Here is a 12,810-nt window from a genome sequence, read left to right on the forward strand (position 1 = left end):
CAATAGAAAATAATGTATGTTAAATGTTTTCTCTCACTTTTTTATTGTTTTACAGTAGAAATATAATGAAATTTAGAATACATTTTACTCTAATATTACAACAAAAATACAATACAACTTTATGTCCTACAATTTATTTTAATTCAATTTAATTTTATTTTAGTATAGGCTTAATGTTCAATCAGTTTGAACTTAATTTTACTTTAATTTCAATTCAATGTGATTCAACAATAATTTTAGTTTGAATTTAATTCCAATTTACTTTAATTTTATTTGAATTTCATTTGAATTCAATTTAAATTTTGTTTTCATCCAGTTTTTGTTCGATTTCAAATTAGTTTTCATTCAATCCAAAATTTAATGTGTTAGTATTGTTGTTTGGCGCTTTGCTTTTACTTAGTCACTGATGCATTGACGTTAAAATCAAATGCGCCGATCATGCACCTCGCTATACTCGCTGAGCACAGTGTAATTTCAGCCACCAGAAAAGAGAGCTTGATGTCTCCTTTAGGACTTACATACGACTTGTTTTTTCTTGGTGGGTGAATCGAAGTTAGTCGTTTTCTCTAACACATCAGGTTATGTGTGAACCTGTAAAAAATGTAAATTATAAAAGCATGTCAGTTTTCTTATATAAAGTACTTCGAAAAAAAGGAAAAGTTACCTGTATCAGTTATTATTGTATCTAATTGGTAAGATAGGCCAATAATAGCTGCCGAACCATATTCAGTCTTACGTGGTTTTACCATAAACTTCCTTCTGAAAAGGAACAAGGATACATGTTAACAAAAATGTTCCGAACTGCTTCGGCGGTGGAAATTAAGAACCCCTTCCTAAAGGTACTTTTAAAAGTTCTCCCGCATCAAAATCATCCGGTATTATGATGTTAACATTATAGATACTCACCACGACACAGCAGCCTATGATCCGCCGCTTGCCCACTCCCAGAATCCGTATAATGAAGGGACACTTCCCGCACCACAACATCAGTTTCATTTTTTCATTCCACTAATCATAAACAAAAAGTACACGCTCAAATAAATCCAGCCAATCTCCGAGTAAAATGTTATGCAAAAGTTTTCGTTCCTATTTATATTTTTAATTCAACCTGGTCATAACATGAATATTTCAAGACCTGAAATAAAAAGTATTTATTTAAAAATCGATAAAACTTTTTTTTTTCATTTAATAATTAATCCTTTTGTTACTCTATTGTATTCATTTGTTATTTCATTAATACAGTAAACAAATTAAATGTTTAAAAATTATATAATTTTTTCTTCAAGATGGATTTTCTGATCACCCAGTTAGAATACTTGTATAATATATTTAGTTTTGGGATGAGCAATACAAAACATAAGCGAACAATAAAAACAAGATAGAATGTATTGGTAACAGTTAAATTTATTGTGCATTTAAAGTAAGCACAATAAAAGATTTTTATGACCGTGAAAAAACTACAATAAACGTACAATAGATTATTTTGTTTACCATACAATCTATTGTACTTCAATGGATTATGCCATACGAGGTACTGTAAATTTTTATCCGGGGTACTATAGGGCACTGCACGGAAGAATCTCTTTCTCTTTCGTTCTTCATGAAATTTGACGTTTACTGGCCTTGTTGTTTTCAGATTTCTTTGCAACGAGAAAGAGTCAAAGCAGTCCTATACACGGTTAGAAAAAAGTACCTAATTTTAGGTACTTTTTTTCTCTTGCATCTCCCTCCCTCTTCTCTTTGTTGTCATAAAATGAAGAGCAAAACCACTCAACAAGGGCATTAAAGTGTGGGAACCCAACGTTGGGTAATCTCATGTTTACAAAAGTTGAGTGAAATTTATCTAACTTTTGGCTAGTTTGTATTTAAAATTAAGGCTGTGAACCATTCCACCGATTCGTTTAACTTTTAGTTAAAATTTGACAGTTCGATGGTTATTTCGCCGTGGTTAAAAATAACCCTGCTCCGGAGCATGGTTAGATTTGACAGTTCGATAGTTAAACTTTGGTCGCGAGAAAATTGGCGCCAAATCCATTTCGTTCTAAATAACTATCAATCTGTCAAAACTCAAATGGGTCGGCTTCGGAGTAAAATTTTAACCACGATGGGAAAATAACCATCGGAGTGTCAAATTTTAACTAAAAGTTAAACGAATAGGTGGAATGGTTCACAGCCTAAATAGATTTTACTTAATATTAAGTGAATTTCACTTAATTTCAAAAAAAAAGTTCTTAATTTTGGGTTCCCACACTGAACCTTCGATTTGAGTGAAAAGTACCTAATATTAGGTACTTTTTTCTAACAGTGAGGGCACTGCACGGACTGCTTCGTCTCGTTTTCGCTGCAAAGAAATTAGAAAACAACAAGGCCAGTAAATGTCAAAATTTATGAAGAATGAAAGAGAAAAAGATGTTTTCGTACAGTGCCCTATACACGCTCATTTTGATTTTACTCACCGGTGAGTAGCTTTGTATCGCCGTCTCTTTTTTTCCCACAGAAATTTTACTCACTTTTTGAAAAAACTCAAATACTCAACTACTACTCAAATTTTGAGTGGTTCCACTTTTTTCAAAAGTGAGTAAAATTTCTGTGGGAAAAAAGAGACGGCAATACAAAACTACTCACTATAGAGTAGAAAAAAATGTGCGTGTAGGGCAAGTAAGGGTATGTTCAAATATTACGTAACGCAATAGGGCACTGCACGGACTTTTTTGTCTCTTTCTCGCTGCAAAGAAATTAAAAAACAACAAGGCCAGTAAACGTCAAAATTTATGAGGAACGAAAGAGAAAGAGATGTTTACGTGCAGTGCCCTATAGGGGGTATCAGGGGGAGAAGGCGGAGCACTGCATCCCTACCCCAACATGTGCGACATCTGGATTTGGTTCTAAACTGTAAACAATAGTGTTAATTCTCTACCACCTTTTTGTTATGGCGAGGCAATTTTTATGCACACTTTTGTTTTCGATATTTTATCAAAATTAAACACTCAATCATGCAGCAATATAACAATGTGGTATGCTTGAGATACCTGCTTGATTATAGGTACTCGAAAAGGAATTTATTTGCAGTAACTAACCGAATATAAAAATGTTCACTAGGGTGGTTCAAAAAATCGATTTTGCTCCACAGTGCTCATCTGATTCTATACCATTTTCTGAGTGTCCTCTAAAAATTTGAGCTCATTTGGATTAAAACTGATTTAGCACAAGCCGTTTCAAGTTTGCATACAAATTAGTATGGGGAAATTTATTTTTTCATTATACTGTTGATGACGCTTCCCCATTAAGCGCAGGTTAAAAGAAAACCTACATAGCTAAAAGGAATACTCAACAGCTTTCACCCAACGAAAATCGCATGTTGATTAATCGCCCCAATAATTAGTAATCAAAGTTAATCTATACCGTCATTTTCTGGAGCTAATTGCATAACTCCTCAGCAGGCAACATTGCTGCTCGTGGCGCGAAAGATAGCACGCACAAATTCAGGCTACTATGTTTCACGGCACATTTCAGTGATGCCCTCAAAGAAGTTTAACGATCATGACTTAAGATTCGCAACCTGTCTTAAAATCGATTACTATAATTACTATTATTATAATTATTGGGGTGATTAATAAACATGCGATTTTCGTTGGGTGAAAGCTGTTGAGTATTCCTTTTAGCTATGTAGGTTTTATTTTAACCTGCGCTTAATGAGGGAACGTCATTAACAGTATAATAAAATAAAAAATAAACTTCCCCATACTAATTTGCATGCAAACTTGAAACGGCTTGTGCTAAATCAGTTTTAATCCAAATGAGCTCAAATTTACAGAGGACACTCAGAACATACTAAAGAATCAGATGAGCACTGTGGAGCAAAATCGATTTTTTGAACCACCCTAATGTTCACATTAACGATTGCGCCCTAACACCGGTTCTAAGCTTCGATGCAGAGTACACGAGCTTTGTTCGCCAGTGACAGGCGTATGAGGCCCTTGGGGGTTAATTAATTTTTGTTACGATTTGTTTAACAAAATATGGGGGCTGGGGGTTTCTCGAAGTTTTGTTACGCGTAACAATAGAGAAAATTATTAATATTTTTTTTGAAAAATATTTATTATCTTTAAAATAGCATGAAGTAGAAACATTTAAATTTTTGTATCGTGCTTCAAGTTGTAGCAAAGGTTTATTTTTTTTTTCAAAAAAAAATGTTGGGGTTGTATACAAGATACGACCGCTCGACGTAAACTACGTAAAACCAAATATAAAACATTGAACCAATTATTCCGCTCTACATAGAAGAGAAGAAACCATCCCACAACACTTTACCTGGGCACCTCCCACTCTATGAGGGAGTAGGGACTCCACTGTCTAGCGGCTGGGCCACCCCATTCATACAACCCAGTTCAATAATTGATAATACCCTAAAAGTAGGCAATTACCAAGGATTGGAACGCGCTGTATAGGGGTTGTGTTTCGACTGAATTTTCTAGAAGCGGAACTACGAATGCTGCAGTTTCAGGGCAACTTTAACTAGAATATATTTTAAATTAGTTTTACATTTAGCGCATGAATAGGTATAGTTACTTACAAATCTTCAGTATTTGCTTCACCTGAATCCTCTCTTAGCTGGTAGCTTCTAGGTTATGTTTAAACTGTTTAGGATATAATTTAGGGTAAATTGCATGCTTTCACAATTCATTTTGTACTTGTTCTACTTACTTAGGGATAATTAAATGTTCAGTGTATTTGTGTTCAATTAGATTAAGTAACTAAGTAGATCAGTAATTCTGCACATGTGAGAAGCTGGAAATATGCAACTTATTATTGAAATTGCTTTATGTTATTGCACTTAAAGTCCCACTCACAGTCACAAGCTAAGCTTTAAATCCAATACTTTTCACGGAATCTGATTCCAAATTAGAATAATTAATATAATATTTAGATTTAGGAAATTTGATAACTGGCGAGAATTTGTCCAACCACTTGCTGACTTTGTTTTGAATTTTATCCCTGCATTGTCATCGTTTGTCATGCTCCGTAGTGTCAGCTCAACCGGTCCACTGCAAAACATGCGTATGGCTGTTTGAGTGTTAGGGCTGTTCGCCGTCACATACCCCCTCCCGTGAACGACTACGATGTTCTAGGCCAAGTTCACCCACTTCAGCGACGTCGAGCAGCGCCAAATTTACCGCTGGACGACGATGTAGTCCTCCAGCTGTCCGTACCCATGCTTGCCGAATCCTTCCATCCGCGCCAGGCACTACCTTCTCGATGCGTCCTCTTATCCATTGGTTTCGAACTCCTCCGTTCACGACGAGCACTAGATCGCCTACTGCAATATCCCTTACATTTTCAAACCATTTGGATCGCCGTGATATTACTGGCAGGTATTCTTTAAGCCATCTCCTCCAAAATCCGTCGGCCAAATGTTGGGCCAGCTTCCAGCTACTTCTCAGAGTCGTACGATACTCCATTGGCAATACCGATAGCTGCTTGATACCACTAGAGCTCCCTAATAAAAAATGATTGGGAGTAAGTGATTCTTGGTCGGCAGACTCTAATGGGATATAAGTCAACGGTCGCGAATTAATTATTCCTTCAGCTTCTATGATAATCGTTTCCAACGTTTCATCGTCCGGTTTCCTGGTTCGAGGGACGTTCCTATGGCCATTTTCACAGAGCGGACCATTCTCTCCCACACTCCACCCATGTGAGGAGCTCCAGGTGGATTGAAGGACCACTTGGTATTGGTGTTGGTAAAGACTGTGGCTAGGGTCTGGTCGCGTTCTGCGATCTGCTGTTGCAGTTTATTGTTGGCGCCGTGAAAGTTTGTCCCGTTGTCGCTATATATTTCAGCTGGCGCCCCACGACGGTTAACGAACCTTCGGATCGCTAAGATGCAGGATTCCGTTGAGAGAGAGTGAGCTACTTCCATGTGGATCGCACGAATACTCAGACATGTGAACAAAGCAATCCATCTCTTCGCGTTACTTCTTCCTTGTTTCACCAGCACTGGGCCAAAGTAGTCAAGGCCGACATATGTGAAAGGGCGTACGAATGGAGTGAGACGTACTTTTGGCAAAGGAGCCATTGTTGGTGACTTCGGCACAGTTCTCCGTACACGACACCACATACAGCTCTTTGCTACCTTTGCAACTAATGCACGCATTTTCGGTATGTAAAAATGCTGTCTCATTTCGTTAGTAATTGTTTCCCGATTTGCGTGTCTATATCGGCGATGAAACCAATCCACCACCAACCATGTTATTGTCGATTGTTGTGGAAGTATTGTTGGAAACTTGGCCTCGTATGGCACATACAAAGCTAGATCGAGCCGACCGCGCATACGAAGTACACCGTACTTATCCAGGAAAGGACACAGTTTATAAATGTTGCTGGATTTTGACACCGTTGTACAATTTTTCTCGCTAAGATCTTCCACTTCACGCAGGTAGTAATCGTGTTGCGCTTGCTTCCATAAACTTCGCTCCGCCGCAGCCAATTCAGTTTGAGTGAGAATCCCCAATTCTAGTGGAACACCTTGTTGTCTTCGTTGTACGTTATCGACGAACCGGTGCACATACCCTAATGTTCGCTGAATTCGCTCCCAGCGACCAAAGCGAGCCAAGTTCACCATTGGTTGCGGGGTAGATCCATGAACGTTGCAGGATCTGATCTCTTCTACAGTCGGAGAGTTTTCTCGCTGTTGCTGTGGCCACAACTCTTCTGGCTGACGTAAGAATTCCGGGCCGTGAAACCACACACCATTTCCACTCAGATCGGGACCCGTTCCCCACTTCGTTGCAAGATCCGCTACGTTTATTTTAGTGGGAATCCACCGCCATTCGTCTACTTCCGTTGTAGTTAAGATTTCTGCTATGCGGAAGCCCACGAACTGATGATATTTACGATGATCGGAATTTAACCAACACTGTCCGGGAGTCAGTCCAGAGCACTTGCTTGGTTACTTGGAGATCGTGCATCTTTATAACACTGTTCAACAGTCGCGATCCAAGCACTGCCGCCTGAAGTTCCAAACGGGGAATGGAGAGCATTTTAAGCGGAGCTACCTTTGATTTCGCTGATACTAGCACAGTATCCACTCCGTACGAAGTTTTCACACGGAAGTATAGTACACTAGAATAAGCCGATTCACTCGCATCAACAAAAACGTGTATTTGTAGCGCGTTGTATGTTTCTTGGTTACCACCTGTGAAATAGCAACGCGGGATACAGATCGAGCTTAACTGCGGTAGATATCCCGACCACAATCTCCATCGTTCACACAAATCGCTGTTGATGGTGTCGTCCCAACCAATCCCAGAGGTCCATATGTCCTGCATAAGGATTCTTCCGTGGATTAAGAAGAACGTTATCAAGCCTAGAGGATCAAAGAGGCTCATAACAACCCGCAACACTTCTCGTTTCGTGGGTATGTGTGTTTCGGCCAGTACATCCTGTAAACTTTTATGCAACTCCAGAGAGAAGGTGAAATGATCGCTGCCAGGGCTCCACCTCATACCGAGAATAGATTCAGAACATTCCTCCTTTCCTATTTGGAATAGTTTCTCCATTGCTGTTGATTGCGCCCCCACACTTTCGGCGATTTCCGGTTTGTTGGACAGGAAATTTCGTATTTCAAAACCGCCTTTCTCGTGGATTGTCTTCACTTCACGGCCGACTGTTACTGCTTCCTCTTTCGTTCCGAAACTGTCCAAATAATCGTCGACATAATGGTGGCGGATGATTGCGTTGGCCGCTGTTGGATAGTCATCGGCAAAATCCCGTGCGTTGCGATTTTTGACGTATTGGGCCGAGCTCGGGGAACACGTGGACCCGAAGATTGCTACGTTCATCACGAATATTGTCGGTTCCACGTCCGGTCGGTCTCGCCAAAGGAACCTTTGGAACTGTCGATCCTCTTCTCGTATCTTGATTCGGTGAAACATTTCCTTTATGTCGGCGGCTAAAGCATACTGGAACCTCCGAAAATTGCTGAGAACCGCTGGCAATGACGCCAGCATATCTGGTCCTTTTAGCAAGGAAGAGTTGAATGACACGCCGTCTACCGTTGCTCTCGCATCCATAATCAATCGAACTTTGTTTTTCCTCGGATGCGAAACGACGCCAAGAGGCAAATACCAGCATTTTTCTGGCTTTGTCGTGGTTAGCTCATATTTCGTTGCTTCGTGCGCGTATTGCTTTTCAACGTAATCTAGTATTATTGTCCGTACACGTTCGTATAGATGTTCATTATCGCAAAGCTTCCTTTCAAGATTACGGAGCCGCCTGTAGGCCATTCCATAGCTGTTGGGCATCTGCACGTTGTCCGCTCTCCAGAGAAGGCCAGTTTCGAACCCGGTGGAAATTCTCCTAGTTGTTGTTTCCAAAATTTCACGTGCACGTCGTTCTTCATCGGACTCTAAATGAGCTATTGGCGATGTTATTCCAGAGTTATCCACCGCTACATAGTTCCGAACTAACTGGTTCAATTCTTGATCGTGATTGGTCCATCCTCCAACGTGAAACCCACAAGTAATCGGTCCTACCTCGCTAGAGGGACAACCGTAGATGCTCCAGCCAAGACGACATTTGGCTGCCATTGGGTGGCCCCAGTCACCTTCACGTACACTGCCAAAAATATCTATATAAGATATATGTGTCGCCGTTATAGATTTTTGCAATAGCTCCACCCTAATATAATCGATATAGAAACACACATAAATTAAATAATTGCTAATTCGAGACCACACATAAAGTTTATTTGGATATATATTTTATAAGTAGTTCACGTGGTGAATGGTTATGTGTGCGCTGATATGCATCATAAGTTAAATCTATGGATTTTTGCCAATAAATATGTGTGGATTTTTAGTAGTGTATCTTCAACGGTATTGTGAGCTTCAGGTTGTCAAGACCAATCAGTAGCTTCGGTGCAACTTCCTTGTAATCGTTGATCAATAGCCCACGAAGGTGGGGATATCTTGCCGCTAGACCACGGTAGTTCAATGATTGCTTAGGGAGCATCAATTTTCCAACCGTACGAGCGTCGACGAGCTTAAATTGCTGATTTATTCGTGATCCAGAAATATCCACCAGCAGTCGTTGAGATTTGGATTCACTGCGTGTAACATTTCCTGTCCATAGCAACTGTAGTGGTTCACGTGGTCCAGAAATTCCAAGTTTGGAAGCGACGTCCTCTTCCAAGAGGGTAAGTTGAGAGCCTTCGTCTATAAACGCAAATATTTCGGCCTTCCCATTTGGCCCAAAAAGGGTTACTGGCAACATTCTAAACAGGGAACCATCAGGAGACTGCCTTTGGCCCAAATGACTAGTGGAAACCGCGTGTGTAGAAGGGTAGAAGGGTATGGTGCCATAATCGGCAACCTGCAATTCCGCAGCCTTGCCAGGTCCGACATGGCCATCTACCATGCTGGTTTAAACAAGTTCTACACAAAGAGTTCTGGTTGACAATTTTGTGTCTTTCGTCGACGTTCAATGATCTAAACTGCTGACAATCGTGGACCCGATGGCCTTCCATTCCGCACACAGCACACGTCCTTTTTTGTGGTTTATCCTCATGGCTACCACTGTTGGAAGACGCGTTTTCCTCCTTATACGATCCTTCTGAATGAACCTGTACGAAACTGAGTTCCTTCGGTTTTTGTTGTGATTTTAATGATTTGCTTGCCGCATGATCATCCGCTACGTCAAACGCTAGCTCTACGATAGAGTTCATAAACGTCCCGAAAGTACTAAGATCGGCATCGGCTCTAGCACATTTATATGCCGCCCACTTCATTCTGTAATCCACCGGCAGCTTACTGACCAAGTCGTGAAGAAGAGCGGGATTCATTAGATGCGCATGTTGTTTTGCAGTCTTCAAGTGTTCCACAAGGTTGTCTACGGCCATTCCGAAGTCGATGATACTCTCCAAGTTATCCATCTTCGGCGCCGGAAGATGCCGAATCTTTTCAGTGAGGGCCCGAATCAAGGTTTCCGGTCGACCATAGCGTAGCTGTAATGTCTTTATCACATGTGGCACACTAGCCGGTGTCAAAAGCCTCCCACGAACCATTTCAAGCGCTGGTCCCTTGAGACAACGTTGTAATCGGATAAGATTTTCGTCTTGGGAAAATCCACACGTCGCAGTTGATCTTTCGAAATTACTAACCCATATGGGCCACTCTTCAGGGCGACCCGAGAATACTGGAAGATCTTTCCCCATTACCTGACGGGCAGCAAGTTGACGGTTTGTAGGGCCCTGTTCAACTGTTTGATCTATTGTGCGGGCATGGTGGTCTTCGAGTTCGTCTGGATGGAACTGTGCACACCTTTGATTGGGAAATCCGAGTGTTTCGTCGTTCGTTTTCTGACCACACCTTGTGTTGTCGTTGAGTCGTTTGGTACAATCATTCAAATCCCGAAGAGCTTCAGCTGAGTTATTCTTGCTGCTCGGTTGGACACCGATCCTGACGTTTCGCTGCTCGATACTTTGCTGCGGCAACTGTAGTTTATTAAGAGAGCTCACTAATTCCGCATCGGTCGGATCACTTATCGCTGGTAAAATTCCTCGATCGCTCTGGATTTGCTGTTCTGTAGTGTCTAACCACATGTTCACCTTTGCACCCACCTCAGATTCACTTTGGCTGATGCCCGATGCCTGACTACTCCCGCGCTGTGAACGCTCACGGATGAGTTTAGCCTTCTCTTCCAAAGATTTCTTTTTAATCGCCATCTGATTTCTGCGGAACCTGAGCTCCTCGGCTGTCTTCTTCTCAAGGAATGCCTTTTCTTCTTCTAACCTTTTGGTCTCTATTTCTAACTCGCGATCTTTAATCAACTTCTCTTGAACTATCTGCCTAGCCCTGATCTGCTTCTCCTCCTCTAACTGTTGCTGTTCGTTCAGAACTTCTAGCTCCATGGCAAGACGAGCCTTTGCACTAGACGTTACACTTAAGGTTTTACTTGCATTCGTTTTCTTCGATTTATGGGTACTTGCTTTGCTGCCGGTCAATTTCGCCGACTTTCTTGTCGCTCCGGTGGGCACGGTCAGGTTAGCACCGGCTCCTGCGTTGGCCGTCACGGTAGTTTCGGAGATGAGTCCACAGGGTTGGCACTTCCACGACTGATCCTTGATGGTAGAGTCAACTTTCGCACAGCTGTAGTGGTACCAGGTACTACAATCATCGCACGCTACCATGTTTTCAATATGATCGGGGCGGTTGCAATCCGCACAGCTTCCTTCGCCCTGTGGATCGTTCACTTTGGAAGTCGCCATGCTGGAGGAATCGATGAAGATTTTTAAAGTTTGTTTCGACTGAATTTTCTAGAAGCGGAACTACGAATGCTGTAGAAATACTAGAATAAGAGATCGGCGAAGACGCCATCTTGTTTCCAATCGAACCGTCAAAAGCAGCAAAAAGTTCAAGTGCTGCCAGTATCGTTTTCACGATATCATGCATTTTCATACGTTGCCATTTCGACAGTTTTTCACTCCGCCGGTCTCTGGTTATAGGGTTGCTAGAATGCTGCAGTTTCAGGGCAACTTTAACTAGAATATATTTTAAATTAGTTTTACATTTAGCGCATGAATAGGTATAGTTACTTACAAATCTTCAGTATTTGCTTCACCTGAATCCTCTCTTAGCTGGTAGCTTCTAGGTTATGTTTAAACTGTTTAGGATATAATTTAGGGTAAATTGCATGCTTTCATAATTCATTTTGTACTTGTTCTACTTACTTAGGGATAATTAAATGTTCAGTGTATTTGTGTTCAATTAGATTAAGTAACTAAGTAGATCAGTAATTCTGCACATGTGAGAAGCTGGAAATATGCTACTTATTATTGAAATTGCTTTATGTTATTGCACTTAAAGTCCTACTCACAGTCACAAGCTAAGCTTTAAATCCAATACTTTTCACGGAATCTGATTCCAAATTAGAATAATTATTGTACGTTGAATTGAGGACTGGACCCGACGGTTTGAAATCGCCGGTCCATCTAATCGACGTTGAAATTGTCGGTCGATGAAAGAGTGAGAGAGCTACACGGCATGCCCTTTGAATTGACACTTTCTATTCACTGATCGCATTGGCGTAAAGCATATGGAAGATCCTTGCACTGTTCCCGCACTTTCATCGCTGTTTGTTTTGATTAATTTTGACAGCTGTCCCACGTGCTTTTGCTGCCGACTCTGAGCTCGGCTGGGCGTCGCGACGTGTCGAAGGGTAGAGTACGAAGGTTTTGCAAGTGAAAAAATTTGCAAGAAAGTTTGAAATATTTATAAACAGTTTCGATAGACGGAAAATGTGATCTACTGAGATTTAAATACATATTGCACATGCATTGTGCCAGGTATTATGCATTTACAATTACATAGCTTCATTTCAAACAATAATCAAAATATTTGTAATAGCATCTGCATCAGTCGAATGCAAGGACATTCTCCCTAGATTTGAACGGTGATTTGAAACAACCCAAGGCAAAATTTCGTTGGAATCCATCCTTCGACTAAATCCACAATAATATAATATTTAGATTTAGGAAATTTGATAACTGGCGAGAATTTGTCCAACCACTTGCTGACTTTGTTTTGAATTTTATCCCTGCATTGTCATCGTTTGTCATGCTCCGTAGTGTCAGCTCAACCGGTCCACTGCAAAACATGCGTATGGCTGCTTGAGTGTTAGGGCTGTTCGCCGTCACAGGTTGCATGATGCATGAAAGAACTAAAATTTTCAATAGTTTAGCGTTGATAATCAATAGTTTCAATACTACTGGCAAATTGGTGGAGAGTTTGCGAATCGATTGATATATAAATC

The 12,810-nt window shown here is 40.9% G+C and overlaps 1 long non-coding RNA gene across 1 annotated transcript; it reads right to left on the reverse strand.

Annotated features, from left to right (window-relative positions):
• Positions 1-38: 38 nt before the first annotated feature.
• Positions 39-1,125, reverse strand: LOC134215525 (uncharacterized). The gene is made up of 3 exons (XR_009980205.1): positions 907-1,125; positions 665-759; positions 39-591 (listed from the first exon to the last, which is right to left on the reverse strand). It is a non-coding gene; the product is annotated as an uncharacterized LOC134215525 (long non-coding RNA).
• Between the last annotated feature and the right edge of the window lie 11,685 nt (positions 1,126-12,810).

Source organism: Armigeres subalbatus, chromosome 2, assembly GCF_024139115.2.
Source record: "Armigeres subalbatus isolate Guangzhou_Male chromosome 2, GZ_Asu_2, whole genome shotgun sequence".
In the NCBI taxonomy this organism is placed as follows: Eukaryota; Metazoa; Arthropoda; class Insecta; order Diptera; family Culicidae; genus Armigeres; species Armigeres subalbatus.